The sequence below is a fragment of the Pan troglodytes genome, chromosome 4, assembly GCF_028858775.2.
Source record: "Pan troglodytes isolate AG18354 chromosome 4, NHGRI_mPanTro3-v2.0_pri, whole genome shotgun sequence".
In the NCBI taxonomy this organism is placed as follows: Eukaryota; Metazoa; Chordata; class Mammalia; order Primates; family Hominidae; genus Pan; species Pan troglodytes.
Genome location: NC_072402.2, coordinates 9,469,137 through 9,496,710, shown reverse-complemented (window position 1 = coordinate 9,496,710; position 27,574 = coordinate 9,469,137). Strand labels below are relative to the sequence as shown.

Genomic DNA, 27,574 nt, shown 5'->3' with positions numbered 1-27,574 from the left:
TCACCAAGTTGTACACATTAAATGTGTGCCATTTTTTATATATCAATAATTCCCCCCTAAAGTGGTTTTAAAAAGAAGGAATCAACCGAGTTTGCGATTTGAAAGTTAAATACATGATTCTAGTAAATAGGAATACAAAAAGTTTGTGCCTTTAAAAAAGTGGATCACACTATAAAGCAAATACAAATCATTATCATCTTTCATCTTCCCTTTCAATTTGAGTAATTGTAGAATTTGGGTTGAGGGCTAAGGTATTACATTGTGTAAGAGTTCTAAGATAGTCCATTACATCACTGGGGAAAATAGATAGAAAAGAGCAAGACTTTTTTCACATGTGTAATGCAGGTGTTTCCCCCAGTGAAACTACCTTTAACAGTTTTACTAATGACTTAGCTAATAAATGCTAATTCCAAAAATAAATGATCACATGAACAAAAGACAATCAGCAAATACCAAGAGCAGTAAAAAGGAAAAAGAATCATGAGAAATTTAAATACTTAATACAGGTAAATTTTCAGTGACCATTAATTCACACCCTTAGTACGTACACTCATATATACATATGCTAATTATAAGTATATATAGTATTTTACATAGAATACAAATATAGAAAATATGCACATATGGAGTAAGAAACCTAAGGAAATGGTGCCAACATGAGAAATATCGCCTTACCAAAATATTTAAACAGTATAGCTCAGTATTAACTAATTCCCAATAATTTAAACTCAAAGTTCTAGTATTTCATTTCAGAATGGCAGATAATTATATGGGGACAATTGCTAGACCTTCTGTATTACTTTAAAATAGTTCCAGTTAGAAAAAGTAACAGCTCCCCAAAGATGTTCATGCCCTGGCTCCTGAAACCTGTGAATTTGTTCCATTACATGGCAAAAGGGATTTACCAGATACAATTAAATTTATGGATGGGGAGATTTAGCTTGGATTATCCAGAGTCAGGCCACATGAGCCCCTAAAAGCAGAGAACATTCTCCAGCAGAAGCACAGAAATAAGGCAGACAAGAATATTGTGAAATTTGAAATGTGAGAGAGACTTGACTTTGGCTTTGAAGAGGAGGGAGGTGATGAGCCAGGGAATTCAGGTGTCCTTTAGAAGCTTAGAATATCTCCCAAAAAGCTAGGAAGGAAATGGGGACCTCAGTGCTACATCCACCTGGAAGTGATTTCTGCCAACAACCAGAATAAGCTTACAAGTGGATTCTCCACTGCTTCGAGGAAGGAACACAGCTCTGTAGACATCTTGATTTCAGACTTCTGAGACCAGGAACACAAACATCAGCCAAGCTACCTAGATTTCTGCTCTATAAAATTAGGAAACAATAAATTTGTTGTTTTAAGCCTCCAAGTGTGTGGTAATCTGCCATGGCAGCAATAGTAAAACAGTTATAATACCTACATTTACTTCATTCTTCTTTTGTTACAGAGCAATTGGAATATCTAAGCAGTACAGTTCACCTTCTACTAAGCAACCTTATATTTTGGCTTAAAATGCAGCAGCAAGAAGGGGTATGCTTGGGAGTAGTAAATTTGCCTCAGAGACAATGGTTTTCTGAGTATAGGCAAGATTCTTCTGAACTAATCTTCTGAAGTCTTCAAAGTCAGTTACTTTTTTCAGAACAAAGAGCCAATATCAAGTTGTGCAAAACAATATGGGACCAGTGAAAACAAAACTAAAATAGTTGTGCTTAATTTAAGCAATATAATAAATACTCTTATTTTTAATTCTATTTAAATAAGTATATCCGTATTTAGATATGTAAAAATAACAGTTTAATTTATGATTTATTAATTATAAATTTGCTTGTTTTGTAGATTTTAAAAAGATTTTTCAAGCTTTTGTATTGGTACGGTAACACAGGCTGTACTTATATTTTCCAAACATTCAAAAACCAAAATCTTTTCTACCATGTCAGAACACACATTTTAAAATTTAGCCCTAGCTTTCACTAAAGTCACTTGTTTTTATCTAGATCTCATGAATCCTGAATGTACCACTTTGGAAGTCTGACTTTTTTTTTCCTCTTAACAAAATATTTAGTGATTAGTTTCAGCATTTGTTCAGAGCTAACAACCTGCTTTCCGTTTAATGAATGAAAAAAATCAAAGACACTTCAACTTGTTCTCAGCATTGTTGAAAGAGATACATTTCTCACTGGATATAAAACATGGTTGTCAGAAAGCAATACAGGAATTTTCATGATCTGAACTTACTTAAACTAATAATAAAAATACTGCAGTGCTGATTGTAGAATCTTGAGTTTGTTCTTTCCTTCTCAATTCTTTGCAGCACACACCAAACAGCAAAGAATTTAGACTGTTTTTTGAGGCTGGAGAAAAACTAGTACATGCCCATGGGTATTGGTGTAGGAAGATTAAGATAGGCCATCTACAGGTGATTAAGATAGGCCATCTACAGGTGATTAAGCTAGGCCATCTACAGGTGATTAAGATAGGCCATCTACAGGTGATTAAGATAGGCCATTTACAGGTCACTATAAGAAGGTACTCTTGCCCTGAGTCACTAAGAAAATCTTAGGGCAAGAGTACCTGCTGCAATTGCTGTTTTTGTGGAAGTGAAAATATCTCAAACACCTAAAATGGCAGAAAGAACACTAAAATGCATTTTAAAGTATTACAGGGTATGTTCTCTTCGGCTCTGGCTTTAATCTGAAAGCCAAGGAGATCACAAAAATGAAAATCCGCAAAGAAACAGATCATAAGCAACATTCTTCAATAGGCTCAATGACATCAAAACATATTACACATATTAATGTATCTATTAATATGAATGAAAGACTGGTGTTTGCATTTTTCCTGAAAGAAAAAGCAGCCAATACTTTGGAATAACAGAGTTGTATCACAATCTGTCAGAGTGAGAGGTTCCTGACTCAGCTCTGACTCTTCTCCCTGTAGGTCATCTCCCAACACAACAGCAGTAGTGGCCACTGCATACAGCAGCAGAATAGACCAAGGCCAAAGACAGAGGCCCGGGTAGAGGGTAAAATGGTCTCCGCCCTTGTTTACCTAGGGCCATAGCTCAGCTGTAACTCAGCTGTATTGTCTCAGGAATGCGCCCACATTGACTTGCTACCACTGACAGCTCTTTGGGTTTCAAACGTTTGTAGTAAACAGTCTTTCTAATGTGAACTTGGACGTTCATAGAATAAGACACAATTTCTTAAAAAACTTAATAAGCACTCCCATATGGGATGACAATATTTTAAAAACTCGAATCTCATTTCAAGATGAAAGCCTGAAGATGCAGATTTGAGTCTTGACTCGCTAAGTGAGGTTCTCATCCATGGAATGTTCCAGCATCGCATCTGTCTTCCTGTCACTGTATGGTTGCTTGCTCCCTAAGTGAATGCATTCCCTCTTAGACAGGAAGTCCCGGACTGAGAGAAGCTGTCTGGGGGACATGAGCTGTCACCACTTGTTTCCTCAGAGAGATTTGGCAGAAGAGGCGGCTGTGCCACCCGTTGTCCTCTGCCTGCTCCCCACTTCCTCCCCATTCTGCCTGGCAGCCCAGCAAAACCTCCCAGAGGAGGACTTCCGGGGGAGATGGAGGAATGTTCTTCCTGCAAGGGCAACATATGGCAGCCAAGCTCCCTGGTTAGAGCTTCCAACAAGCTCTTGGTGCCCAGTTATGGGGGATTTCTTCAGGGCAAAACAGAAATGGCTAATTCAGAAATCTCTCTGTGCTTTTTTGCTGATTTTGTTACTTAAGTTGCTTTAATGGGTGTATGAAAGCAGAATCTAAAATTAATAAACAGACTTTTCCAAATCATTTCTTTTTAAAGTTATTCACCCGAAGCAATCAGGATGCAAGTATAAAGGAACTGCCAAGACGGGTTGACAAATGAAAGTTAAGAAAGAGAGAAGATCTGCTCAACTGTTTCTAGCTGGCTTTCTTTCCATGGATAACGGAACCCATGCAGTCAGCTGAGAACAAAGCCAAGATCAAGGCCCTGCAGGGCAAGGAAGAGAAGGAACACTAGGAGCACTGTGTTTACAGGGATCTAATTTTTCATTTTGAAGGGTTGCCACATCACTTTCCCAAGCTTTTTAGAGCATTGTGGGGCTTTAACAAGATGTGTATGCAAGGATTGGGTGAAATTCCAGTGCCCATGTTTCCCGGGGAGTCTGTAAGAGGCTCTCTCCATCCCCTTCTTACTCCTGCGTCCTGAAGAACACACACACAGTCACACATTCTTTCACCAAACATGGCCTCACTCTCACAAAACACTCACAAAAGTACACTGACAGTCACACAGGATCACAAACATGCACTAGAAATCTGAAACACACATATCCAACCTCTCTCTGTGACAAAAAGACACTATCCATACACACACACACGCTCGTCTGCTCTGCTGAGTCACCAGTCTTGGGTCTCAGCCTCAGCACGTGTGGGGCCTGCCCTGTGGGAAGCTGTTGAACACAGAGGGAAGGGGAGGTTGCACTGTCCACCTCCTCATTACCATAATGATTGCGTTCAGCATCCTTCATTAGCACACAGGCGCACTAAGGGTTGGAGAGGACGTGCATCAGCTCTACACACACAGCTGCTCACATCACTTGACATGTGTATTTGCTGGGACACTTGGGAATGAAATGGCTTGTGCAATTTAGTCTCGTGTCAGTCTTCAGCTTTAAGTTTCAAGTGATCCTGCTCTTGCAATAAATACAATGGAGAAAACAGCTTTTCTTCAAGGACATCTGAAAGCCACGTGAGTACCATTCTTTCATAAACATTCTCATTCCAACTGATCGAAGGAAAAGCCAGGAACAGGGTCCCAGGGAGGCCAAAGGGGTTCTCAACTGGGAATGAGGAGCCATGCCTTCAGGACTCTGCTGCGCCCCAACAGCAGGCACAGGAGGCGCAGTCCCAGTCTTTCCCCCATCTCGCCTGCCTTTCCCCCACCTCGCCTGCCTTTCCCCTCTGGAGTGAATGGGGTGAGAGCTCTGCTCAAGCCTCAGCCTCCAGGACACTTCATCATACCAGCTGCCTCAGGCAAATTAAGCACAACAAATGCTGATCTGTTCAGGGCTCCTCCCTGTTTATTGCAAGACTGTGGTTCTCAAACCTGACCTTTTGGGACACTTACAATTACCCTTGACTTCTGCTTCTCTCCATGATGATCTAATAATAGCTGAGTATGGATATTCTTTGTCAAGTGAGGTCTCTCCCTCCACCTTTGCTTATGGAATCAAGTGACAGTCACCCCATGTTCACTCTGTGCAGACAGCAGGGGATGCCTCCAGTAGAACAGACAGGAAATAGACTAGCAGAGAGAAACTTGGAAGCCAGAGGGCATCAGAGGCAGCACAGGGCAGAGCTGGACAGTGAGAAAACTGAACATCAGCTGCTGGAGCAGCTGCCGTGAGGGAGCTGGTGGGGTTCATCTCAAGATGCTATGCTGCTGGGGCCGACCATCAGTGGGAGGTCCGATGCTCACCCGGACATAACATGTCCTGTGCACGAGCCGCACTGGAGTTGATGATGTCCTTTGTTTTAACAAAAGACCAATATTTCAGCCAGAAAAACCAGAGCATGACATTCAAAGACACCAATCAGCAACTGGGGGAATTTGAGAAGATGAACTAACTCCCGGAACCTCAGTTTTTCTCACTGAGCACCTCACATATTTATGAGATGATGAAATGTGATATGGCAAGTGACAGCGGTATTCGTCATGCTTCTATTAAAGGCTCAGGTTTGGGGGTATAATTTACATATCCTAATCAATGAATTAAATACCATAATTGTCTTAGAGCTTAATAAGCTGTCAAAAGTGTGACAAAGAAGTTATGAGTCTTTATTCTAGCCCGTTTATCTGATGCACAATTATACTGAATGTCTGGAAGTCATAAGCAAAGGAGCTGTAGTAAGAGACACCTGATCACTTTCCTTCTTCTTTTGACACGAGCTTCGTGCCTGCAGACTCTTTTACGGCCATGGTTCTAAATGATGTCAAATTATGAACTGTCAGAGCTCATATGTTTTTCTGATAAATGTTGAACTTTAACTACCTTTATTACACGAACATAATCAAAAGTAATTGTGCATCTGTTTACTATGGTGAGGGGTAACTGTAGAGCCACAGCTCCATCATGTCATGTCTGCATGCTGAGCTCTCCAACACAGATCAGGCTTTACACACACATGGAATAAGTGAATGCTGAAGGAATGAAATCAACCGTACTCTTGTTATGCTTCACCATCAATTGGGCTCTCATCTGAAAATCACAGACTCCAGAGATCTGCTGGGCTAAACCTTCTGTTTCGTTTTGAGGAGGATGAAATCCGATGGATGGGGTCATCAACCAAGGCCATGGTATGACCAAATGTCTAGAAACCATGGCTGCGGGCCCTGGTGCCATCACAGGAGCCAGTGTCTAGAAACCATGCCTGGAGGCCCTGGTACAGCACTCTGCCCCCACCGACTGCATCCTTCTGTGAGTCCTAGGATCTTGGAAAATGTAACTAAGGTAAAATAAGGAGACAAAGGAACTTGATTCTAAAACAACCAGAAATAGTGAAATTGTGTCCTGATCGCCTCTCCTGGGTGCAGTAAACACTCCCTGCTCTTACAGCTCGAATGCCCAGCCAGCCTTAGATCTCCTCAGGCTGCCGGGCCTGGGACTGAGGTGGGGTTTTGCCCAAATGTTCCATCCTACTCAGGTGCTCCATGCCCTGGATGAGGAACGAGGGTGTTTGGACCCTGACAGAATGTCGGGACCCCAGTGCATCCTTCCCTGGAAGTGACACAAAGTGTCCCCTTAAGTCAGCACAGAGAAGACTTTTGTAAAAAAAAAAAAAAAAGAAAAGAAATGAACCCATTGCGTATGGAATTAGTGGGTTCTTGGTCTCGCTGACTTCAATAACGAAGCTGCGGACCCTCGCGGGTGTGTTACAGTTCTTAAAGAATGGTGTGTCCGTAATTTGTTCCTTCCTCCCGGTAGGTTCGTAGTCTTGCTCACTTCAGGAGTGAAGCTGCAGACCTTCCCGTGAGTGGTACAGTTCCTAAAGGTGGCGCATCCAGAGTTGTTGCTTCCTCCTGTGTGGAATTGTCTGGAATTGTTCCTTCCAGCCGATGGGTTCGTAGTAAGGGTTCGTAGTCTGGCTGGCTTCAGGAGTGAAGCTGCAGACCTTTGCGGTGGGTGTTACAGCTCTTAAAGATGGCGCGAATTAGCCAGGCATTGTGGCGGGTGCCTGTAGTCCCAGCTACCGGAAAGACTGAAATAGGAGAATGGCATGAACCTGGGAGGCGGAGCTTGCAGTTAGCCGAGACCACGCCACTGCACTCCAGCCTAAGGGACAGAACAAGAGTCTGTCTCAAAAAAAAAAAAAAAAAGGTGGCACAGTCCCAAACAATAAGCAGCAGCCAGATTCACTGCAAAGAGCTAAACAACAACGTTGCCACAGAGCAGAGAGAGAACCCGAGCAAGCTGCAGCGGCCCGCTCTGGTGGCCGGCTTTTAGTCCCTTATTTGGCCCCACCCACATCCTGCTGATTGGTCCGCTTTACAGGCAGCTGATTGGTCCATTTTACAGAGAGCTGATTGGTCCGTTTTGACAGAGAGCTGATTGGTGCATTTACAAACCTTTAGCTAGACACAGAGTGCTGATTGGTGCGTTTACAACCCTTTAGTTAGACACAAAAGTTCTCCAAGTCCCCACCCGTTCCAGAAGCCCAGCCGGCATCATCTCTCACTGGTTCTCGCTGCGGAACTTTGCGGGCTGGGTAATCCGGCAGCCCAGAGGGGGCTAGTTCCAGACAATCAAGAGGAAAAGAGGGGAAGAGAGAAAGAGACGGAGATCGGCTATGGTGGCCAACAATCCCGCAAAGAGGGAACGGTGGTCCACGCAGGGATTCAGTCTCCGATCAAGCCCAGCAGGCGCCGGCCGGCCACGCCGAGTGCGGGGCTTGCAGAGCCGGAGCTCACCTGGAACCCTCGCGCTGGGCCGCGAGCGCCGCGCGCAGCGCCGGCTCCAGCCAGTGCCTTTCTCTTCACACCTCCCCGCCAGCAGAGGGAGCAGGCTCTGGCCTCCGCCAGCCCCAGAGAGGGGTCCTCATAGCGCAGCGGCGGGCTGAAGAGCTCCTTGAGCGCGGCCAGAGCAGACGCCGAGGCCGAGGAGGCGCCCAGAGCCAGCAAGGGATGCTACCACGCTGTCACCTCTCACCGTGAGCCACAACTGCTGGTCCTGCCTTCACGGCTTTCCTTTGTCTTTGAGGTGGAGACGCGCTGACCTGCCCCAATACCTATTGTTGTTTGTTAAATTACTCCAAGATACTTATAGTTAACGGCAAACACCCATTTATAAGCACAAATCATGTCAGATGTTCAGGACCAGCACAATCAATCAAGTAAACAGCACCCTCCTTGAGTATGTGGCAAGTGTGTGAGGATTTCATGAATCTGTCCTGCATTTCCAAATCCACCCTGAGGCCTCTCCCTGGACACAGGTCTGTGGATCAGCCTGTACTCGGGCAGTTTTACCTTCTATGTCTGTTTGTCACGGTCCTCTTGTCCTAGTGCTCATCACTGCACGTTCCCAGCTCCAGCAAGTGGCCACTCTTTTCCCTCCACAGCCAAAGGCCCGACGGCCCAGCCCCCCGGTGGCAGGTGGCCCTTCCATGGCTGAGGTCACACACCCAGCATCGCATCCTGCCCTTCTCGGGGCCTCGGGCCCCTTCGGCTCGTCTCCAGGGATTGCACTTGCTCCTGCTGCCCACGGAGGTTTCCTTCCTGTGATTCCACTCGGAGGGGGCGCTTTTCTTTGCTGGCTTCAACCATCACAGAGCTGCTTTGTGTTCGCCGGCAGCTGCCACGCTTCCCTGAAAAGGCAGCTTCTGTTCTGCTGGAGATGAGCTGATTTGCCTGGCAGCCAACTTAAACAAGGAGGTACTTTGAGACCATTTTTTGGGAATCTTTGTCTTTTTCTCTCGACATTCAGCTTCGTAGTTGTAAAACTCTAAATACTCGTGGGGTTTAACGCAAGGCTCGGGGGTTTTGAGGATTCCAAAGTGATTCCTGTATACAGTTATGACCACAGAACAAGTTCACAGGGGAGAATAGACCATTCATTGTGACATTTGACACCGGACAGCAGATGATACAGTGTCCCCCTTATCTGTAAAGAAGGCAAAGTTTTGTTTCTGGTTTCCGAATCCAGAAATTAATAGTTCACTTAATTGCTAGGAATCTTCAAGGGTATGGTAGGCTCTGAGCATTGACCTGGCCCCTTATTTCCTGGCAATAAGTAACAGTTCCTGAAATTCTTTTTCTGCTATTAAATGTAACCTGCGACTTGAAGAAGCATTTCAGTTATTTACTCTCTCTGTGAACAAAAAATAACAATGCAGGCTGGGCAAAGTGGCTCACACCTGTAATCTTCACACTTTGGGAGGCCGAGGTGGGTGGATCACCTGAGCTCAGGAGTTCAAGACCAGCCTGGCCAACGTGGTAAAACCCCATCTCTACTAAAAATAGAACAAATTAGCTGGGCGTAGTGGCAGGCATCTGTAATCCCAGGTACTTAGGATGATGAGACAGGAGAATTGCTTAAACCTGGGAGGCAGAGGTTGCAGTGAGTTGGGATCGCACCACTGCACACTAGCCTGGGCAACAAGAATGAAACTCCATCTCAAATAATAATAACAACGCTCAGTGCTCATCTTGTTTCTTGCTTTCTCCCAAAATGTTAGTAGTTAAATGTAAAAAATAAATTCCCTCTTTAGTTAAACTAGCTTCCTGTGTGGTGTCCACTCGATGACATACCATAGCAGGGATCCCTTGTGTAACAAACATCCCTCTTCAAAAGAATGAGGACTTTCTTTAGTCCCCAGACAGCCTTTAGTGACACATTTTCTTGTCTCCACTGCCCTCTAGTACGTGAATATAACCTCTCAGTAGCTACACTCCCAGGTGGCACCAATGAACCATGCCTCCTGGTAGTCCTCTCTACGCTAAGTTGGGCCGGCCCTCTGTAACCAAGAGAATGTGGTGGTGGTGATGCTGTGTGACTTCTGTGACTAAGTTATAGGAAGCTTCTGTGACCCTGTGGAACATTTGCCGTGATTTTTTTAGACCACCCCCTCTGTAAAAATCCAGGTGCCAAATAAGAAGCCTAACTACCTTGAGAGCACCATGGTTTGAGGAATCCCAAATTGGCCACATGGAGAAGGTGCCTGCCTGATCTACCCCAGCTTTTCCAAACCTCTCAGTCTGGATGTCAGGTACATGGGTGAAGAGGCCTTAAGATGTTTCCAGCCTTGGCCCCAGTCTACCTGTAAACTGATGGAGGAACCCAAGAGGGAAATGTCCAACTGAACTATAAACTTCCAGAACTGTGAAAGGCAATCACAAATTGTTGTTTTAATCCTTTTAGTTTTCAGCTGGTATACAGCAATAAACAGAACAGCACTTCATAATTGACCAAATGGGAGAATGTGTGTTTGAGAATTAACGAAGCCATTTTGAATTGTAACTAATGAGAATACTTTTTTCACCCACACAACCCCCATCCTTTCAGCAAATACCCTTTATTTAAATTCTTAGTTTTGGGAAATATGTATTTTGGAAAATATGTACACATATGTATAATGTGTACATATACATGTCAATCACCTGGGTCATAAAGATCCTAAATGTATCTGCAACACAATATGATCTTTGCAATTGTCACGTAAACTTTCTTGAAATCTCATAATCCCGAAAAGCGTTATACACAGAATACAGACATTTTTATTGGATACGGGACCCAATTTTAAATTTGCCCTTACTTCTTAGACTTTTGGAATGTCTGACATCTTACAAATTCAAAACTGTTCTTTGCATGTTTGGAAAATTTAATAGCATTTTCTGAAGTGTCTCCACAGAATGTAACTTTTGGTTAACTTCATGTAACTCATATGAAAGAAAAAAAGCCAGTTTTTGAGACTCTCATCTTAGAATGATGGCATTTAATGCCAGAGAAAAACATGGAGATAGTCCAGCCTAACAACACGTGTGTTCTTAATCCTGTAATCTGTTTTCCGCACTCCATGGAGAATGGTATTTTAGATTTAAAAGCAAATTTCAGCATGTCTTTCTTCTAATAAAAACTTTAAACGATTTTTCAGGGCTTGTAGGATGTAAAGACCAAAGTTTTTAATATATGTATGAGATCTCTGCATGGTCTCATAATATTATATCTACTGTTCAATAAAAATATTGCACTAATTCCATATTCCAATGGAAAAAATATACACCTAACAGCATACAAATATTTTAAGGATGCATTAAATACTGGAAGACAATACTATTTAAAACTTGGCACAATTAAATATATACATAAACACTGAAAGCAAAAGACTAAAAAGCATAAATGGCATAAGAAATTTAACTCAATAAAATTATATATTTTCTAGAATCAATAACAATCAAAATAAACAAAGAAAGTGAAGGAACAAATTGGGAGGAAATGTTTATTACATGCACCTAACAAAGGGTTCTAAAAATTGATACAGGAAAAAGTAGCAAAAGCAACAAATAAATAATTGACAAAGGATATGAATGGGCATTCATAAAACATAAAGAAATGGATATGAAAAATAAAAATATTATCTCTCTCCAGTCATCAGAAATCTGAATACTAAATGAACGACCTTGTTGCACATCCTGACCAAATAAAAATCAAAACCAAAACCAAAAAAGTAAATTACCTGAAAAATTTAGTAATGACAATATTGCAGGAAAGTAGCCTTTTCCTACCAAGTGGTTCTATTATATTTTAAATATGTTTCAACGGATGTCTTTTTTGAGATATATGATGTTTTTACACAGAAGACTGAGATGACAGGGTTCTCATCTGTTGTCCATGAGTCAGTAGATCCCATTTCGGGAAATCTAGTCACTGCTATGCTATTAAAACTTGTCACATGGACTTGGAGGATGGTGGTGGGAGGTGGGTGAGGGGTCCTAGAGGAGTCATCATTGTAAAAAAGAAATGTTTTAATGATTCACTTCACCTGGAAACAAGTGAAAGTGAGGCCCTGACTTCCTCCAAAATTATTGCAACCATGAGTTAGATGAATCCTCTCCTGGGACTCTCATTTAGACTTAAATATGTATAAATTTACGTATTTATACGTATGTATATACGTATACGTGTTGCTCTGACTTTAGTGAGACACCAGTTTTATAACAGTACCAGTAAAGATGACTCTGGCTTTCATATTTGACATTTTTAGTCATCTTCATCCCTTGCCAGTATTCACTTTGAATGCAAACCTCTGTTTCAAACACCTCAGGAGCTTCCAGCAGAGGTTTTTCCAGTAGACTACCAGGGCCAAGGTGCCTCACTCTTTCTCAGCATCACTAGGAGGTGCTCAGTGCAGAAATCTGCTGCACTCCAGTGCAAGGTGGGTGCCAGAGTAGAGCTCTGGCCTCCAGGCCCTCTGACCAGCTCTTCATGAGTGGTGCAGGGTTGTGCATGGAGGAGAAGGCTGTGATCCCCAACCCTTACAAAAGGTGATGAGCAGATGCATGGCAATAGAATTGAGCATAAATTATCTTAGTTTCAGAAGACTGAATTACTACTGGAGACACCATCGTTACTGACCTTCGTGAGAAAAATATGTATTTAAAAATTCTGTTACAACACACAACATTTAGTTTGTAAAAAAAACCATCTCTTATTGCCAGCATTGCTTCGGAAGCCCTGTGGTGACATCTGTTTTTTTTCGGAATGGAGGCTTGTGTCTCCTAGTTGATATTCTCTGCACGTACCTGACTGTGAGGGAGGACTTTGCACAGGTGCGTCCTCCCACATGTGTGTTCATTAGGTGCACTTAATGGTCTATGTAAAAATTGTCATTTTAATGATCATACCATAAAGACATAGCATTTATTTCAAGCTTACATTTTATCTTGTAAAATTTCTCTTGGTATTAATTCCTCAAGCAATTTTATTCAGCTCCTGTTGCTGTGCTGGGAACTAGGACTGTAATCTGGGTCCATAGTGAGAATAAACAGTCACTTTTTAATTTCAGGCAAGAAAACAGCATAGACTGGGCTCCCAAATACATCTACGTGGATTTAATGGACACGGTAAGTAGTTCTGAAATTTAATATATCTTACTTCTCTATGTTTGGTACTTGGCAACACTTGTAGGGAAGCCTGTATATATTGCTATAGGTGGATGGATGCTTTGTATTATTGTAAAGCAGCATTTAACATGGGTTTCTTTTTTTTTTTTTTTTTTTTTTTGAGACAGAGTCTCGCTTTGTTGCCCAGGCTGGAGTGCAGTGGCACAATCTCAGCTCACTGCAAGCTCCACCTCCCGGGTTCACACCATTTTCCTGCCTCAGCCTCCTGAGTAGCTGGGACTACAGGCGCCCGCCGCCACGCCCGGCTAATTTTTGGTATTTTTTAGTAGAGACGGTGTTTCACCATGTTAGCCAGGATGGTCTCGATCTCCTGACCTTGTGATCCGCCTACCTCAGCCTCCCAAAGTGCTGGGATTACAGGCGTGAGCCACCACACCTGGCCTAACGTGGGTTTCTCAAGCATTGATTCTCTCACCCCTTGTAGCTATCTCTATGATTAACATAGGCAATGTTGGCAAGCATGTGGCGTCAATAATAGAGATGTAGCTGTTACAGTTTATGTGTGAGCCACAGTTATGTTTGTGTCTTCTTGTGTATTGGGGACATATCTTTTCCATGGCACGTTCTTTCTCCTGATCCTTTGGTACTGGTTAGTCAATCCCAGATTGGTAAAAAACCTATAAAATGTAATTTAATATGAGGTGTTTTACAAGTCATTTCCTGCTTGTTAGAATAGTTTAAAAATATGCCTTTATTTATTTATTTACTTATATTTTTAACATATATTTTTATTTTAATAGCTTTTGGTGTACAAGTGGTTTTTGGTTATATGGATGAATTGTATAGTGATGATGTCTGAGATTGTAGTACACCCATCACCTGAGTGGTTTATGTTATACCCAGTATGTAGTTTTTTAATCCCTTAACCTCCTCCCACCCTTCCCTGTTCTGAGTCTCCAGTGTCCATTATACCACTCAGTGTGCCTTTGCGTATTCATGGCTTAGCTCATACTTACAAATGAGAACATATAGTATTTGGTTTTCCATTCCTGAGTTACTTCACTTACAATAATGGCCTCCCGCTCCATCCAAGTTGTTGCAAAATACCTTATGTTCTTCTTTTTTATGGCTGAATGGCAGTATTCGATGGTGTATATATGCCACATTTTTTTTAGTCCACTCATTGGTTGATGGGCACTTAGCTTGGTTCCATATCTTTGCTATTGTGAATTGTGCTGTGATAAACATACACATGCAGCTATCCTTTTGATACAATGACTTCTTTCCCTTTGCGTAGATACCCAATAGTGAGATTGCTGGGTTGAATGGTGGATCTACCTTTAGTTTTATGAGAAATCTCCATACTGTTTCCTATAGAGGTTGTACTTTACATTCCCACCATTAGTGTATAAGCATTCCCCCTTAAGCACATCCATGCCAACATCTATTTTTTTTTATTTTTTAATAATGGTCATTCTGACTGGGTTAAGATGGTATCTCATTGTGGCTTTAATTTGCATTTTCATGATGCTTAATGATGTTGAGTATTTTTTTTTCATATATTTGTTGAGTACTTGTATGTCCCCTTTTGGGAAATGTCTATTCATGTGATTTTCCACTTTTTGATGATACGATTTGGTTTTGTTTTCTTGCTGATTTGCTTGAGTTCCTTGTAGATTCTGGATATTAGTCTTTTGTCAGAGTTTGCAAATATTTTCTCCTGTTCCGTGGGGTGTCTATTTACTATGATGATTATTTCTTTTGCTGTGCAGAAGCTTCTTAGCTTAATTAGGTTCCATTTATTTATTTTTGTTTTGGTTGCATTTTTTTTGGATTTTAGTCATAAATTCTTTGCCTAGGGAAATATCCAGCAGTGTTTTTTTCTAGGTTTTATTCTAGAATTTTATGGTTTCAGGTCTTAGATTTAAGCCTTTAATCTATTTTGAGTTGATTTTTTTTATATGGTGAGAGTTGGGGATCCAGTTTCATTCTTCTGCATGTGGCTATCCAATTTCCCCAGCAGCATGAATTGAATAGGGTGTCCTTTCCCTAATTTATGTTTCTGTGTGCTTTGTCAAAGATTACTTGGTTGGAAGTATTTGGCTTTATTTCTGGGTCCTCTATTCCATTCTGTTAGGCAAATGTATCTACTTTTATGCCGGTATCAAACTATTTTGGTAACCATAGCCTCGTAGTATAATTTTAAGTTGAAGGATTTTTCAAGCTTCCAGATTTGTTCCTTTTGCTTAGGATTGCTTTGGCTATTTGGGCTCTTTGTTGATTTCATATGACTTTTAGAATTGTTTTTTCTAATTTCGTGAAAAATGATGTTGGTATTTTGATAGGAATTACATTGACTCTGTAGATTGGTTTTGGGCAGTATGGCATTTTCACATTACTGATTCTTCTAATCCAAGAGCAGGGGATGTAGTTGTATTTGTGTCATCTATGATTTCCTTCACAGATTTCTTTCATAGTACTTTATAATTCTTTTTGCAGAGATCTTTCACCTCTTTGGTTAAGTATATTCTGAGGTATTTTAATTTTTGCAGCTATTGTGAAAGTAATTGAGTTCTTCATTTGATTTTCAGCTTGGTTGTTGTAGAGGTATAGCAGTGTTACCAATTTATATACACTTATTTTGTAACCTGAGACTTTACTGAATTCATTTATCAGATCTAAGAGTCTTTGGCAGGAGTTTTTAGGGTTTTCTAGGCACACGGTTATGTAATTGGCAAACAAAGATAGTTTTATTACTTCTTTTCCAATTTGGATACTCTCTCTTTCTCTTGTCTGATTTTTCTGGCTATGACTTGAAGTACTATGTTGAATAGTAGTGAAAGTGGGCATCCTTGTCTTGTTCCATTTCTTAAGCAGAATGCTTTCAACTTTTCCCTATTCAATATGATGTTGGCTGTGGATTTGCCATATATTGCTTTTATGATTTTGAGGTATGTTCCTTCTATGCGTAGTTTATTGGAGGTTTTTATCATAAAGGTATGCTGAATTTTATCGAATGCATTTTCTGTGTCTATTGAGATGATCACGTAGTTATTTGTTTTAATTGTGTTTATGTGATGAATCATATTTATTGACTAATGTATTTTAAACCATCCCTGAATCCTCAGGATAAAGCCCACTTGATCATGGAGAATTATCTTTTTGATGTGCTGTTGGATGTGGTTTGCTGGTATTTTTGCATCTATATTCATCAGGGATATTAGTCTGTAGTTTTCTTTTTTTGTTATGTCCTTTCCTGACTTTGTTATCAAGATGAGAGTGGCTTCATAGAATGAGTTACAGAGGATTCCCTATTTCTCAATCTTTTGGAATACTTTCAGTATGATTGGTACCAATTCGTCTTTGAATTTCTAGTAAAATCTGGCTGTGAGTCTGTCTGGTCCTGGGCTTTTTTTAGCTGACAATATTTTTTATTACTGATTCAATCTCACTGCTTGCTATTGGTCTGTTCAGGATTTCTATTTATTCCTGATTAAATGTAAGGGGGTTATATGTTTCCAGGAACTTACCCATTTCCTTTAGATTTTCTAGTTTGTGTATATAGAGGTGTTCATATCAGGCTCAAATAATCTTTTTTATGCCTGTGGTGTTGGTTGTACTGTCTTCATTTTCAGTTCTAATCAGGCTTACTTAAATCTTCTGTTTTCTTAGTTAATATAGCTAATAGTCTATCAATCTTTGTATCTTTTCAAATAACTACCTTCTGTGTCATTGTTCTTTTGTATTTTTTGTTTCCAGTTCATTTAGTTCTGCTCTGACCTTTGTTATTTCTTTTATTCTGCTAGCTTTCAGTTTGGTTTGTTCTTATTTCTCTACTTCCTTGAGTTATGACATTAGGTTTCCAACTTATGATCTTTCCGACTTTTTGATGTTGGCATTTAGCATTATACACTTTCCTTTTAGCACAATGACCTTCTTTGTCTTTTTTTTTTTTTTTTTTTTTACTGCTGTTGCCTTAAAGTCTGGTTTATCTAAGAATAGTTAATCCTGCTCACTTTTGGTTTCCATTTGTGTGGAATATCTTTTTCTACCCCTTAACTTCGAGTCTATAAGAATCGTTATGTGTTTGGTGAGTCTCTTGAAGACAGCAGATATTTGGTTTGTGATTATTTTTGTCCATTTTGCCAATCTGTATCTTTTAAGTTAGATCATTTATGTTCAACATTAATGTTGAGATGTGAGATACTGTTACAGTCATGATATCTATTGTTACCTAAATACTTTGTTTTCTTCATTGTGTTACTTTTTTATAAGTCCTGTGAGTTTTGTGCTTTCAAGAGGTTCTATTCTAGTGCATATTGAGCTTTTTTTCAAAATGTAGAACTCCTTTTAGCATTTGTTTTAGGGCTGGTCTGGTAATGTCAAATTCCCTCAGCATTTGCTTGTCTGAAAAAGACTTTATTTCCCCTACATTTATACAACTTAGTTTTGTTGGATACAAAATTCTTGACTGACAGTTACTCTGTTTACGTACGCTAAACATAGGACTCCAGTCCCATCTGGTTTGTAAAGTTTGCTGTTCATCTCATAGGTTTATCCTTATAGGTTATCTGATGCTTTTGTCTCACTGCACTTAGAATTATTTCCTTCATATTGACTTTAGATAGCTTCATGACTGTTTGCCATGGTGATGTCCTTTTTGCAATGAATCTTCCAGGAGTTGAGTTTCTTGTATTTGGATGTCTAAATTTCTAGCAAGGCCAGAAAAGTTTTCCTCAATTATTTTCTCACATGAAATTTCCAAGTTTTTGCTTTTTCTTCTCCCTCAGGAACATCAGTGTTTCTTAGATTTGGCTGTTATATATAATCCCATATTTCTTTGAAACTTTGTTCATTTATTTGAAATCCTTTTTCTTTATTTTTGTCTGATTGGGTTAATTCAAATGTCATGTGTTCAAGCTCTGAAATTATTTTTTCTACTTGATCTAGTCTGTTGTTAAAACTTTCCAACTGCATTTTCCTAAATGTGCCTTTCATTTCCAGAATTTCTGATTGGCTTTGCTTTAAAACATCTATCCTTTAGATTTTTTAAATTCATATCCTGAATATGAATCATATTTTATTCACATTATAATTTCTTTATGGTGGCTTTCACCTTTATCTTGTACCTCCTTGAGTAACTAAATAATCAACATTTTGAATTCTCTATCTGATATTTCAAAGGTGTCATCTTGGTTTGGAGTCATTGCTATTCATTCATGATATTTTGGGGGTATTATAGAACCCTGTTTTTTTATATTGCCATAATTATTTTTCTTCTTTTCATTTGAGTGGACTATTTTTTCTAGTTATTTTTGAATTTATTTTTAATTCATCTGTTTTTATTTAATTTCTTTTTTTTCTCCCTTGAAGATATGACTTTCATGAGTATCCTTTATTGTAACCTAATTCAACTCTGGGTGCTTTCGGGGTGAAGATTATGTATGAGTTCCTTGGTGATAAAGAGTCTCTGTATGAGGTCTTATTCAGATGCTGGTTGTAATAACAATGTGGTTAGTGTGGGGCAGATTCACTGTCCTCTGTGGGGTTGAAATGGCAGAGGCCTCTTGAATCTTATCTTATTCCCCAGGGGTGTACATTTATTTATTTATTTTTTCCCCAGTATTTTATTTGCTGTGTTGAACAGCTCAGGCTTCAGGCCAGTAAGAGAGGTGTCCATGGATAAAAAACATCTGTGGCTAAATCAGGTGGGTAAATGCAATACCCAATGGTGGGCAGAGGTCCCAGCCTTGACAGAGGCAGCTGGGGGAGCTCTCAATTGAAATACACTGAAATCTTTTCAGGGGGGATGTGTGGGAGCCAACTCAGCTTCCTTTCCAGGCCAGCAGAAAAATGATCCACCTCTGAGTCACCCTCCTGACCCAGTGTTCCAGCTCTTCAACTGAGACAGGCATCTCCTTTTATCTGCAGGAATGTTGATGTTAGATGTAAAGCAGCACTGTGACTCAACCCCTTGTGCAACTCTGAACATGGAGGGGAGTCCTGTGAAGATGCACTGACCCTGAAGTGTTTCAGAAGGGCTGTCTATAGCTGTACCTAAGCCTTGGTCCTGTGAGAGAAGTCCTAGCTCTGTCTGCAGTGGTGGGCAAGGGGGACAAGAAGTCACCTTCTCCAAGACCCTTTTCAAGCACCAGGGTTGCCTGACTGTTGAAGTAGGGCCATAGACTTTCCACACTGAGCCCAGCACTGCACTTGTGCCTCTGCTGAAAGATGCTTTCCATAGCAGAAAGTTCTGGGACTCAAGTCCTGCTGTCTGTATTTTTTTGTCCCTTGATGTGGTGTACTCCCCCTTCCCCTAGGAGTAGGAATCCCTGAAGAACAGACTACTGTGAATGCCACTGCTTCTCTGGGTCCAGCTTCCCCATGGGGTGAATGCAACACTCCAGGCTGGTGCTGGGGAATGCTTGCAAGTGATCCAGTGATGTGACCTGTCCTCAAGTCTCCCAGCAGTGGGAACAAGCACCAGCTCTTATGGGGTGACAGGGGAGTAACATAGACTCTGTAAGATTCCTTGGTTATAAACAGCCTTAGTGTGTTGGCTTTCTCAAATGCCAGGAAGTCTCAAATGCCAGTAGTAATGAACTGGTCACATGGACAGACTCAGGACCTCCTGGTTAGCCAGGATGATGCAGGCAGTGGTGATAGTTCAGGACACGCATAAGTTTTCTTCTTCCTAGGCACTTTGTTATCCAGGTCCCTCCCACAACACGTGGAAATTCAAGATGAGATTTGGATGAGGATTCGGCCAAACCATATCACCCACCTAGCTCCCATACACTTGGCAAAGCAGGTCTCACAATCTCAATGTTTCTCTAGCAGCAGCTAGCTATGTTCCAGGCAGTTTGCACTCAGAACTCAAAACTTCCCCAGGCCATATGCCTTCCCCTGGAAGACCGAATCCTTGGCTTTTAGGCCATGCCTTTTCTGCTCAGCCAGCCAAGCAGGGACATTCAGCTCCAGTGCCCATGTTTACAGCCTACTTCCCACTTCCCCTTTGGTTCTGGATTATATCTAGAATCTCAATTGGGAGCTGCTTTTAACATGTGACCACCACCTGAGTTACCTGACAGACTTCCAAAAGATCCCCTGTGAGGTTGGATCAGGAATGGCTTCCCTCCATATCCACTGGAGCCTGGGAGTGCATACAAAGAACATCCCAGTGCCGCTCCTTCTTACATGCTCCCACCACTCTCTAAATCAGCTCCAGTGCTGGGTAGGGTTAAGGACTTCCCCCATGGCCTGGATTGCCAGGTTCCCTGGTGGGAGTGTATAAAGGCAGTTTATCTCCCTCAGAAACTCTGGGTACTTACAGTTTTCCAAATGGCTCACGGTTGGAGTCTGGTTTCTTTCAGTTTTTGTGTTAAGTTCCTTATTTGTGTTGCTTCTGCCTTCCACTTCCCAGGCTGGGAGCAGCTATGTGTCTTGCAGAACAGTTCTCTGCTAGCTCTGATTCGCTCCAAACCTCATCTGCTAGTGTTCTTTCTGGCCTGATTCATCTCTGTTTAATATATAATGAAGTAGATTTAAGTGTTATCCTTAGGATGTGGTTCTCCCTTGAGGAAGGAGAATAGGGTCTGGAGGCAGGGAACATAAGGCAGATTCACGCTGATTTCCTAGAACTAAATCAAATGAAAACACTTCAGCAATGACAGGAAATATCCTCTCCATTTTCTTAGGGCACATGCCAAGTAAACGACTTTGTAACTTTACTTCATCCTCTTCCTTCACATAGGGTGTACACCAAGTAACCAACAGAAACCTCTAGAGGGTATTTAAACCCCAGAAAATTATGTAACCAGGTTCTTGAGCCCCTGTGCTTAGAACTGCTCACACCTGAGGAGTATACTTTCATTTTCAATAAATCTCTGCTTTTGTTGCTTCATTGTTTCCTTGCTTTGTTGGTGTATTTTGTTCAATTCTTTGTTCAAGATGCCAAAAACCTAGACACCTTCCACTGGAAACACCCTCACTCCCATTCTAATACTCTTTCTTCAGTGGGTAATAAAAGTTGGCTTCAGCATGCATGTGCTTGAGGGTATATACGTATATATGCTTTTCCAGATGGCAGAAAAGGCTGGGCTTTAATTAATTAATTAAAAACTTCACCAAATATCCACTGAAGACTTGTTATGCCACAGGACTAATGCTTGGTGCCAGGGAGACGGAGATTAAGGACTCAGATCCTATGCGCCAGCAGTTTTGCTGCTCGGAGGGGCAGACAGGCAAGACAATGAAGGCACAGAGGGGAGAGCAGAGCCTCACACAGGAGCACCCCCAACCTACTCCACTGAGAGTCAGAAAACATGACTTGGAAGAAGTGAAACCCCTACTCCATCTTGGAAAATAAATAGGAATGAATGAGGCTTGATTTGGCTGAGGAGGGAGGAAAAAAGCCATTGGCTAGTGTGTGCCCAGACACCAAAGGATGCCTTGGCAGTGGTCTGGGAAGCAAAGGCTAACTGTACCCTGAAAATGGTGGGTGTAAAACCCTCCAAGATATGTATACCCGGGATAAGAGCTAGATTTCCATTCAGTCCCAAGCTTATTTTAGTAATCAGAATGCGGGAAGGCCACACCTACACATATTAATTCCTTTCCCTCAGCCGTCTGCCTCTAGGTACACATGAATAAACTTTTATTTCCTTTGAAGCAAAAGGATTTCTCTGACTTTTAAAGGGCAGAGCTTTCTGGGCCCTGGAGGGAATTCTGATGTATCTCCCAATCTTCTTTGTGTAGATACATGCCCATTTTATTTAGAACTCTCTTGGTAAATGGCCAGAATGAGAACTAGAACATCCAATTCCAACTATTTCCTTGGTGTAATTGCTTTTATGTGTGTCCTGGTGTTTGAGAGACTTTTCTAAAAGCCATTCTTAACAGTTGGAGAACCTGTTTTTGCCCATTGGGCAAAAACAGGAATGTCTGTTTTGTGCCATTTATAGGCTTTTGACAATTTAGTGTGCTGTGGAGGGTAACCACTTTGAGGATTAATAATTTAGATGGCCTTTTGTTTTTGTAGGCTGAGGATTAGAAGATGTTTGTAGACAACTTAGTGTCTCTTCACACTTGGAACAGCTGATAACGAGTAATTCTTCCTGCTTTACTTTGGAGGTAGAAAACTAGAAATTTTTTAAAAAATGAGTTATAGGAGAGAAAAATAAGAAAGTTAGCCCATCAGAATGTACATGCTGTAAACCTGGTCTATTCTGACTTTGCTTGGTGGTTTTCAAATAAATTCCTCACTTGGATTCTGGAAGGAGATTCTATAGAGTGAGGTTGCAGTACAGCAGGGAGCCCATTGACCCAGCCATAGACATTTTTGATCCCAGCTGGGCCCTGCTGCTAATTTACTGAGCGCATTCAGCACAAAACAAATAGTTTCTATGTTTGATTTGGAAAATGAAAAGTTTGTATCAGATAGTATCTAGGGTTCTCTTAGTTCCAAAATTGTGTGCTTTAAGTCATTGCCTTTTAACTGATTGCTTTTCTTTTTTCTCCAAATTTTTCTCTTTAAAATAAATGTCAGAATCTGTAATTCCCATGGGTGAAAATAGTAAGTAACAACAGCTCACTCATCCTGATGTCAGCTATTATTCTAAGCAGGTAAATACATTAACTCATTAATCCTCATGGTAACATGAGAAGGTGGATACTATTTATTGTGCCCATCTTAGAAATGACAAAACTGAGGCACAGGGAGGCTCAGTGAATTGCCCAAGGTCACATGCAGAGATTACCAGAGACTTCAAACCCAAGAGTGGCTCTGGAGCCTGTATGGAGGCTCTGCAGTTTCACTTTCTATAGCACAGGGAGGAGATTATGGATGGGAAAGCGGCCAGTCTGATACATCAGGTTAGGACAGTCATTGTTGCTTTATAAGACACATCACAGTTTCTAACTTCCCTATCTATTTACTTATTTAGACAGTGGACCCAGAGTTCCATAAGTACCAGTTGTCTGGTTTAGTGGCCCTGGGAGGTAGCACAGATCCAATACCCCTTAAGCCTCTGGTGAGTCATAAGGTGACTGAGTGAATGTCAGACAGCCAGGTGGTAAGGGGTCCCCAGAGAAACTCGAACCAGCCTGCACACTGGGAGGAATGCACACTGGGGTGGAGCCACAGAAGTTCATGCAATTTGCAGCAGGGAGGAGCCTGGCGCCTTCTCTTCCTGTGTGGGACCTGGGATTCAAACTGCGAGGCAGGAAGCTCTAGAGGAACTCTGGCCTTGTGGAGAGTCCCTGTTTCCCCCCGATTTTTTTTTCCTTTTCACCCAATAAAACTCTGCTTTACACACCCTTCAAACCACCTGCGAGCCTAAACTTTCATGGCTATGGGACAAGGACCCCTGTTTAGCTGAACTAAAGAATATTCCTGCAACAAGCAGACAATAGAATTTGAGGAAGGCAGAGGTTTAACAGAGTTTTCTGGGCTTCATCCATCCTATCAATTTTGGTGAAGACCAGGATAAATGACTTACTTGTCAAGATTGACAATTTTTATCCTTTGAAAATTTTTATTTTGCCTCACTTTTGAGAAGTGGCATAAAATTACATATTTACAAAACAAGTAAATTTGTGAAAGTAATGGAGATTTATAAAACAATTGACTATAATTTCATTGATTGTAATTTAAAATGCTACCAAATAGAACAAATCAAGAGGTTGTGAGTTGCCATAAATTACCTTTGATTAAGTCCTTCTTACATCAGTTCCTTGAGAGAGTGAATATAACAGAGGTCTGGCCCAAGGCTGTGGGCTTTCACCTTCATTGCTTGTGGTGCTTATGGCCATTTATCTTGAGTGACAGGTGCATGCTAGTCCCACACCAGACTGTTTTAGCATTCTAGTCAGCATTTTCCCAGCTTCCACAATACTAGTATTATAAATGCCATGTCTTCTGTGTGAGCTTGTAATTATGAAGACACCCCCAGAACAAGGTAAACAGTCTACAAAGGGGAATCATGTAAGAATAGGATGGTGGTCTTATGTGAAATGTGTCTGCTGGATGGAAAATTGCTGAAATTGCATACCTATATGGATGTCCAGAATGTCTCAAGCTGAAATTCTAAATCATTCAGTATCATGTGGCTTAGACTATCTTTGATGGATCCAATTTTTTTTGTCCTCAAATAAAAATGTTTGACTAAAACAATGTAATCGTATCAAGGAACACATAATGGGGCATGCAAATGAAAAAATAGGCCACTCTTCTGATCCACTTGAATTATTATATTTTGTCTTATTTCATTGTGTATGTTAATATGAACTTCCTTAAGGTCTTTCTAAAGATAGATATTGTATGAGTCAACAAATCAAACAACAAGTAAACTATAAACCATGAGCAGGTAGGTGTATCCTGTTTGAATCTAAATTTTTGGTGCTACAAATCTATTTATATTAATGACTGAAGTATCAATATTGTCATGCTACCCTGAAGGGATAAACATATATAAGTAGAAAACATTTCAATTGGAACAGCATTAGCATTCAGCTCTGATTTACTAGTGAGGAAGAAAATCACACAGAATGAATTTTCTGAATTTGTCCCCATGTTATACATAATAACTTATAAAGAAGCGTATATTATAATGCTAAAGATATATTTTGACATAGTAATATATAATTTTATGCAAAAATTTTCTTAATGAGAAAATGCTTTTATTCCAATGATTATCATTTTATGGTGTGTTTCCTTTAAGTGGTATTACTAAGACTTTATATCTTAAAACAAAATGGAAAGATTATTAAATGCAAATAATGATCTCGGATAAAAGTATTCATAAATTTGAGTAACCTAAAATTCTAGTTACATTGTGCATTGCATATTAAATTGCATTTACATATTTTTAGTCTATTCATTCAAAAGCAGTATAAATAAAGTGATAATTCTATCCTTTGTGTGTATTAGTAATATAATGTTTTGTGGTATAAAAATTTTGTAGCTTTAATAATAACAGAAAATTTCATGCCAAGTTCCTATGTTTTGTCCATATGATGATAAAACAACTATTTTTGCTTTCATTCTTAATTCTAGACAAAATATCAGCTTAACTTATTTTCATATTCCTCAATGTTTTCATTTTAACAGAGTAAGCCATTGTTTGTTGTTGGATGAATGATGTGAGCATAAAATTTTAAGTCATACTTTATTCAATATATGCAGGATCAAATTGAAGTCTTCAAGTAGAAATCAATGCATTTCATTTATCTTGTATAGCCAACTGTACAACAATGCAACACAATTAAATTAGATTATTAATTTATTTTAATTTGACATAATGTAATTGCAAAATTATTTGTATTTATATGAAAATAATTCCGTAATCATCTTATAAGCTTTCCTTAACATTGCTGAATAATATAAGATGCATTGGGGCTAAATTTTGATTATTAAATTTAGATTTTCTATGTGTGTGCATATGTGTGTGTTCTTGTGTGTGTGTGTGTAAAAAGAGTGGGAGGGAAAGAATATAAAAAGAAAAGTGCTAATGGTAGTGCAAGGAAAAATAGATGAATTCACTGTGAGTTCATTCTCACATTTCTGTTAAGAAGTACCTGAGACTATCAAATTTATAAAGGCAGGTTTAATTGGCTCATGGTTCTGCAGGCTGTACAGGAAGCATACTGGCTTCTGCTTTTAGAGAGGCTTCAGGAAGCTTCCACGATAATGGCAGAAGCAAAAGGGGAGTGAGATGTCTCACATGGCAGGACCAGGAGCAAGAGAAAGAAATAGGGAGGTGCCATGCATTTTTTAACTAACTAGGTCTTATGAGACCTCACTCATAATCACAAGGACAGTACCAGGAGGATGGTTGTATTAGTTCATTCTCACACTGCTATAAAGAAACTATCGGATAATTTATTAAGGAAACAGGTTTAATTGACTCACAGTTCCACATGGCTGGGGAGGCCTCAGGAGAATTACTATCATAGTGAAAGGCCAAGGAGAAGCAAGGCACATCTTACATGGCAGCAGGAGAGAGAGAGAGAGGGCACAGGGAAAACTGCCTCTTTAAAAACCATCAGATCTCGGTCAGACATGGTGGCCCAGCACTTTGGGAGATGGGTGGATCACCTGATGTCAGGAATTTGAGACCAGCCTGGCCAACGTGGTGAAACCCTATCTCTACTAAAAATACAAAAAATTGGCTGGGCGTGTTGATGGATGCCTGTAATCCCAGCTACTCCAGAACCTAAGGCAGGAGAATCACTTGAACCCAGGAGGTGGAGGCTGTAGTCAGCCGAGATTGCGCCATTGCACTCCAGCCTGGGCAACAAGAGTGAAACTCCATCTAAAAAAAAAAAAAAAAAAAACACCAGCTCTTATGAGAACTCCCTCAGTGTCATGAAGTGTCATGAGAACAGCATGGGTGAAATTGTCCCCATGATCCAATCACCTCCCAACACGTCCCTCACTTGACATGTGGGGATTACAGTTGCAGTTGGGATTTAGGTGGGAACACAGAGCCAAATCATACCAATGGTGCTAAACTATTCATGAGAAACTGTCCCTGTGATCCAGTCACCTCCCACCAGGCCCCACCTCCATGATTAGGAATCATAATTTGACATGAGATTTAGGCAGGGACACAGATCCAAATCATATCCACTATTATAGTTGGTGACTTAAATACTTCTGTATCAGAAATGATGGAATCCAGCCAGCAGGTAGAAAATCAGTAAATATATACTTGAATTGAAGAGCATCATCAATCAACTGGATTGACATCTATTTACTACTTTGTTTAGGGTACACATTATTCTCAGGCTCACATGTAATATTCCCCTGTGATCATACTCTGCTCATAAAACATACAATAACACATTTAAGAGAATAGAAGTAATGTCTCCTTTTAGAGCACAATTGAATGACACAAAAAATACATATCAGAAAAATAACTTAAAAAAATCTGCAAATACTTAGAGATTATACACAAGACTTTAAAAGAATACATGAATCAAAAGGAAAATTCAAGGGGTGGAGGAGGATGGTTTATGGTTTAACAAAAGAAAAGTTAGATAGAATGAATATAAGTTAATATTTGATTATACAACAGGATGTCTGCAGTCAATAATACTTTACTATACATTAAAATAACAGAGGATAATTGGATTGTTTGTAACAGAAAGAAAGGATAAATGCTTGAGGTAGTGGATACTGCATTTACCCTAATGTGATAATTATGCATCATATGCCTTTAACAAAATATCTCACATATTCTATAAATGCATACACCTACTATGTATCCACAAAAAATAAATTAAAATTAAAAAAATTGAGAATAATTTTAAAATATTTTAAATTGAATTAAAATAAAAATGTAACATCAAAATTTGTGGGATGCAGGAAAAGTAATGTTTAGAGAAAAATGTATAGCATTGAATGCACATATTTTAAAAGAAACATAAAAAATAATAATTTAATCTTTCTCCTT

At 40.2% G+C, this 27,574-nt stretch overlaps 2 long non-coding RNA genes across 2 annotated transcripts in view; one reads left to right on the top strand and one right to left on the bottom strand.

Annotated features, from left to right (window-relative positions):
- The window catches only part of LOC107974617 (uncharacterized), a 50,061-nt gene extending 40,915 nt beyond the window's left edge, over positions 1–9,146 (bottom strand). Inside the window, exon 1 of the long non-coding RNA XR_008547870.2 lies at positions 8,526–9,146. This is a non-coding gene — a long non-coding RNA (uncharacterized LOC107974617). The remainder of the gene's footprint in view (positions 1–8,525) is intronic.
- Positions 9,147–10,013: 867 nt separating this feature from the next.
- On the top strand, positions 10,014–21,012 carry LOC129143922 (uncharacterized). Its single transcript, XR_008547871.1, has 3 exons — positions 10,014–10,264; positions 13,061–13,118; positions 19,050–21,012. It is a non-coding gene; the product is annotated as an uncharacterized LOC129143922 (long non-coding RNA).
- The last annotated feature ends 6,562 nt before the right edge of the window (positions 21,013–27,574 follow it).